This window comes from Acomys russatus, chromosome 16, assembly GCF_903995435.1.
Source record: "Acomys russatus chromosome 16, mAcoRus1.1, whole genome shotgun sequence".
Lineage (NCBI taxonomy): Eukaryota > Metazoa > Chordata > Mammalia > Rodentia > Muridae > Acomys > Acomys russatus.
Window position 1 is genome coordinate 31,833,619 of NC_067152.1, and position 6,000 is coordinate 31,839,618.

The 6,000-nt window shown below is 39.1% G+C and overlaps 1 protein-coding gene and 1 non-coding gene across 10 annotated transcripts in view; one reads left to right on the plus strand and one right to left on the minus strand.

The window, feature by feature from the left end:
• Positions 1 to 6,000, plus strand: part of Tanc2 (tetratricopeptide repeat, ankyrin repeat and coiled-coil containing 2) — a 282,558-nt gene that overhangs the window by 134,614 nt on the left and 141,944 nt on the right. The window lies entirely within an intron of this gene.
• On the minus strand, positions 2,601 to 2,710 carry LOC127200866 (U6 spliceosomal RNA). The gene has a single exon (XR_007832091.1). It is a non-coding gene; the product is annotated as a U6 spliceosomal RNA (small nuclear RNA).

A 6,000-nucleotide genomic window follows, 5' to 3' on the forward strand; every position in this document is an offset into this window, starting at 1 on the left:
GGTGGAGCCTCTCAGAGGACAACTCTGCTGGGCTCCTTATTGCAAGCATAGTAGAGTATCATTAATAGTGTCAGAGGTTGGCTCTCTCCCATGGAAGTGGGTCTTGGGTTGGGCCATTCATTGGTTGGACATTCCCTCAATCTTTGCTCTATCTTTATCCCTGCACATTTTGTAGACAGGGTAAATTTTGGGTCAAAGTTTTCAGAGGTGGTTTGGTGTTCCCCTCCCTCTACTAGGAGTCTTGTCTAGTTAGAAGGGTGTCCTCTTCAGTCACTATGGCCCTTGCTACTAGGAGTCTCTGCCAGAGTCCCCCTCATATTCTCCCAGGAGCCTACTCTGACTTAGGTGTCCAGCTTGTCACAGAGATGCCCCCACCCACAGTTCCTCTATTCTTTGCAGGCCTTCTGTCCTCCGGCCTCGGCTCTCCCCTGGTCAGATCTCTACCCTCATATCTCTGTGCGCTCCCTCTCCTACCTTGTTCCCACTCTTCTGCCACTACCTCTGTCTTTTCAGTTTCCCCCTTTGGGAAATACTTGAGCATCCTCCCTTGGATCCTCCTTGCTGCTTATCTTCTTTGGGTATGTGCATTGTAGTATGTTTATCCTGTACTGTATGGCTAAAGTCTACTTATAAGTGAGTACATACGATGTGCATCTTTCTGGGATTGGGTTACCTCACTCAGGATGATCTTTTCTAGATCCATCCATTTGCCTGCAAATTTCATGATTTCTTTGTTTTTAATAGCTGAGTACTATTCTATTGTGTAAATGCACCACAGTTTCTTTATCCATTCCTTGGTTGAGGGGCATATAGGTTGTTTCCAGTTTCTAGGTATTATGAATAAAGTTGCTATGAAAATAGTTGAACAAATGTCTTTGTTGTATGGTAGAGTATCTTTTGGGTATATACTCAGGAGTGGCATAGCTGGGTCTTGAGGTAGAACTATGCCAAATTTTCTAAGAAAGGGCCAAATTGATTTCCAAAGTGATTGTACAAGTTTGCACTCCCACCAGCAATAGAGAAGTGTTCCCCTTTCTCCACATCCTAGCCAGCATGTGCTGTCACTTGAGTTTTTTATCTTAGCCATTCTGACAGGAATCTGAAAGTCATTTGATTTGCACAAGTTCCCTGATAACTAACAACACTGAGCATTTCTTTAAGTGCTTCTCAGCTATTTCAGATTCATCTGTTGAGAATTCTGTTTAGCTCTGTTTCCCATTTTTTAATTGGGTTATTTTATTTGTTGGTGTTTAATGTTTTGGATTCTTTATATATTTTAGATATTAGCTCTTTGCTGAATGTAGGATTAGAGAAGATCTTTTCTAAATCTGTAGACGGTCGTTTCATTCTGTTGACAGTATCATTTGCCTTACAGAAGCTTTTCAGTTTCAAGAGGTCCCATTTATTAATTGTTGATCTTAGAGCCTGAACTGTGGGTTTTCATTCAGGAATATTCATCAGTGTAATTCATCATACAAACAAATTGAAATAAAAAAAATACATGATCATCTCATTAGATGCAGAAAAACCTTTGACAAAATCCAATACCGCTTCATGATGAAAGTCTTGGACAGGCCAGGAATACAAGGCCCATACCTAACCACAATAAAGGCTGTGTGAAACAAGCTGATAGCCAGCATCACATTAAATGGAGAAAAACTCAAAGCAATTCAACTAAAATCAGGGACAAGACAAGGCTTCCCACCCTCTCCATAGCTCTTCAATATAGTACTTGAAGTTCTAGCTAGAGCAATAAGACAACTAAAGGAGATCAAGGGGGATACAAACTGAAAAGGAAGAAGTCAAAGTATCACTATTCCCAGATTATATGATAATACACATAAGTGACCCTTAAAAAGTCCACCAGAGAAGTCCTACAGCTGACAAACACCTTCACCAGTGTGGCTGAATACAATATTAATTCAGAAAAAATCAGTAGCCCTCCTGTACACAAATGATAAATAGGCTGAGGATTAAATTAGGGAAACTACATCCTTCACAATAACCACAAATAAAAGGAATTATCTCAGTGTAACTCTTACCAAGCAAGTCAAAGATCTGTATAACAAGAACTTCAAGTCTCTGAAGAAAGAAATTGAAAAGACTATCAGAAGATAGAAAGATGTCCCATGCTCATGGATTAGTAGGATTAACATGGTTTATAAAAATGGCCATCTTACCAAAAGCAATTTACAGATTCAGTGCAATCCCCATCAAAATCCCAACACAAATTTTTACAGACCTTGAAAGAACAATTCTAAACTTCATATGGAAAAATAAAAGCCCAGAATAGCTAAAACAATCCTGTACAAAAAAAGAGTTTCTGGAGGTGTCTCTATCCCTGACTTTAAGCTATACTATAGAGCAATAGTAATAAAAACTGCATGATACTAGCATAGAAATAGACTGGTTGATCAATGGAATCAAATTGAAGACCCAGAAACAAACCCACACACCTACAGACAGTTGAATTTTGACAAAGTAGCTAAAATCATACAATGGAAAAAAGAAAGCATCTCTACTTCTCAATTTTTTTCGTTGGATTGTTGATTTGAGGCCAACAGTCCTCTGTTGGTTGTATGAATTACAGTTATCTTTTTTAAAATTTGGATGTCCTTTAAAAATATAAATGCTTCATGAACTTGCACATGGGTCATGCTAATCTTCTCTGAATCCTTCCACTTTTAGTATATGTGCTGCCAAATTGCAGTTGTCTTTAGCCACTTGTAGCTTTCCCCCCTTTTACTAGTGTCTTATTAATAAACTTTGCCAAATTTTCTTTCTGTTGTTAAGGCTTTTTGTCTATTAAGAAAGTTTCGGGTCTGGAGAGATAGCTCAGAATGTAAGGATACTTACTACTCTTGCCGAAGATCTAGTTCAGGTTCCAGTATCCTCATCAGTCAGCTTCCAAGCATCTGTAACTCCCTACACATCTGAGGACAACCCTGCAGGTGAAAACCCATTCAGATTGACTTCATTAACCTAGTTCAGACTTGGGGAACTAGGTGTTAGTGTATTTAAGACACAGTACAATCTGGGAAAATGTTTTCAGGCAGCAATCATTTCAATTCCAAGTGCACAATAAAGCTTAAAGTGTGACCGTGTGACCATGAGGGTGGGTTCTATAGCCTGGAATCTAATGTGGTCTCTGACCTGGATAGCGTAGAGGTCAGCAGTATATAAAATACTGTGACATCTCCCCTGAGGATAGGTTCTGTTAACTCTGGGAGGTTAAGATAACACTCTAGGGAGGGAGTGTCTAGAATAAGCATTTTGGGAATTTCAGTGAGGTCTGCTGCCAGATAGCAGAAGAGTCACCAGACTGTTAATAGTTTCCACTTACAGCCTTTTGGGCAAGAAAAGAGGTATTTTATCTCCTCCATTGAGAAGAGACCCCTGTGTGTTTAACATCTATGGTTTCCTAAGTAATCTTTAGGCACAAGAACCATTGTGCCCCAACACACATAGATACACACACACACACACACACACACACACACACACACACACACACTCAAATTTAAAATAATAAATACATTTTAAAAACAAGCATTTGCCTAGCTCTGTATCATCTGTTGTATTATTTTCCAGAAGCCTTGTTGTTTTACCGCATTTATACCTGTCTTGATAGCTTGGCTAAACATGTGACAAAGCAACTTAAGACAGGAAGAGTTTGCTTTGGCTCATGATTTTGAAGATGTCATCCCATCATTGCAGGGTGGTTTGTAGTAGAACTGTTCACATCATGCAGCCAAGAAGCAGAAAAAAATTCAGGAAGTAGTCATGGAAAGATACAGTCCCCAATAACCTTCTTTCTCCACCTAACCCCATTTGCCACCTTTCATCACCTATTATTAATGTGCTCATAGGATGACACTTGGTCAGAGCCTGCACACTCTGACAGTCTCCTGAAGCACCATCACAGATGGCACCCTAGCATGTGCTTTACTAACTCAGTGGTTCCTGTCTAGTCTAGCTGACTAGAATATCCATCAGAAGCTGGAGTGGTGGCGCAGGAGGCAGAGGCAGACAGTTCTCTGTGAGGTGGAGGCCAGCCTTGTTTACAGAGAGAGTTCCAGTCCAGCCACAGCTACACAGAGAAAACCAGTCTTGAAAATATCCCCACCCCCACCCAAAAAAAGACTATTCATCAGAGCATCTGTAATCTATCTGGAATTACTTTTGTGTAGGAACGGGCTTCATTTTTCTATATGGGGATCTTATTAGTCTGTCTTCAGTTACAGAAGGTATCAACATATTGTTTGAAACACTACCATGGTACAAAGTAAGATAACCATATATGTATTGCCCTAACTTGGGTTCTTTACCTGTTCTTTTGGTCTTTTAAAATCTGTGCTTGTGTCAGTCTTACTTTAACTTAGTTATTTTAGCTCCACATTGTCCTCAAAAGCTGTAATTATTTTCTCATACTTTCTTCACTATGCCTAGATTTTTGCATTTCCATATAAAATCTAGACTCCTTTAGCCCTTGGGTTATATCTAAGGAGCTTTAGGGATTTGGAACCATCAGTTCTTAAATGGTATGACCAAAACTCTATGATCTTTTCATAATGTTACAGTCACCCAGTAGTGCTAAATAAAAGATTTAACCACTAATCATTTTGACATAGTCCCTCACTGGTGAAATGGAAAAGCAAGTAAATATCTCAAAGTCCACAAAGGGATATTTTAGTTTTTATGGTGTTGCATTATTCACCTGGTGTTGTAGAATCAAAACCCCAGAGCTGTGAATTGAAATTATTTTAATAAATATAGGAAAGCAGGGCATAGTGACGCACACCTTTAATCCCAGCCTCCAGGAGGCAGAGGCAGGTGAACTTTGTGAATTAGAGGCCAGACTGGTCTACAAAGTGAGGTCTACAAAGTAACAGCCAGGGCTGTTACACTAAAAAACCCTGTCTAGAAAAACATAAATAATAAATAAATATGGGGTATGGATGCCACATAACTTATTTTGTGTATAACCATCTCACACATAACCATCTCATATGAATTTTTAGCAATTTGCCAGCCATTTTAGTTTAATCTTAGTATAAATTACTCTTTTTAGTTTAATCATAGTCTAAGTTCATAATTAATTTTTTTAGGTTACAGCAAAATTCTTACCATAGAGAAATGAAAGTTTGCTTATACAAATCCTGTGTATAAGTATTCATACCCCAAAACTGGAAACAACCCAGTTGTCTTTCAGAGTGTGACTGTGAAATGAAAAGTGGTACATGGAAATAAGACACTATTACTCAGAAATGGAAATGAATTACTGTGTAGATATAACTTACATAACTAAACTATAAAAAGCAAATCACTTGGGAGCTGGAGAAAGCTGTCAGTAATGTGCTTGCCAGGCAAGTGTGTGAGCACAAGTGTGAATTCAGTTGCTAGCACCCACATACAAAGCGAGGCGTGAGAAAACCCATTTGTCATTTCAGCATTGGAAAAGCTAAGACAGGCAGCCCCCTGCAGCTCATTGACCAGCCAGCCTCACCTAGTCAGGTAGCCACAGATCCCAGTGAGAGACCTTGTCTCAACAAGGTGAATGGCTCCTGAAGTATCAACCCAGGGTTGATCACTGGCCTCCACACACACTCACACATATGTACATACATACATACATACATATGCATGTGTAGCTGTATGCACACATACACACCACAGCCAACATCAGGTTTTAATGGTGTTTAATTCCATCTATATAATGGTTACAAAATTACACTCCTATATACAAATCAAACACAGTGGTTCCTAGTTAGAGAAGGGGTATTAGGATGTGACTGATGAGATATAGCAACAAAGTTTCTTTGTGGTAAGAGAACAGGCCTGGATCTTGATGTGGTGTTGATATATGCATCTATACAAGAGGAATAACAATCATAATTATATAGAAAGCATTAAAAAAACCAACAGTAATAAATGTATGCACACAAAACCCAGAAAGTAAGAGTGTCTGATCAGCTGTGCTCTGCCAGTGCCCACTTTTGA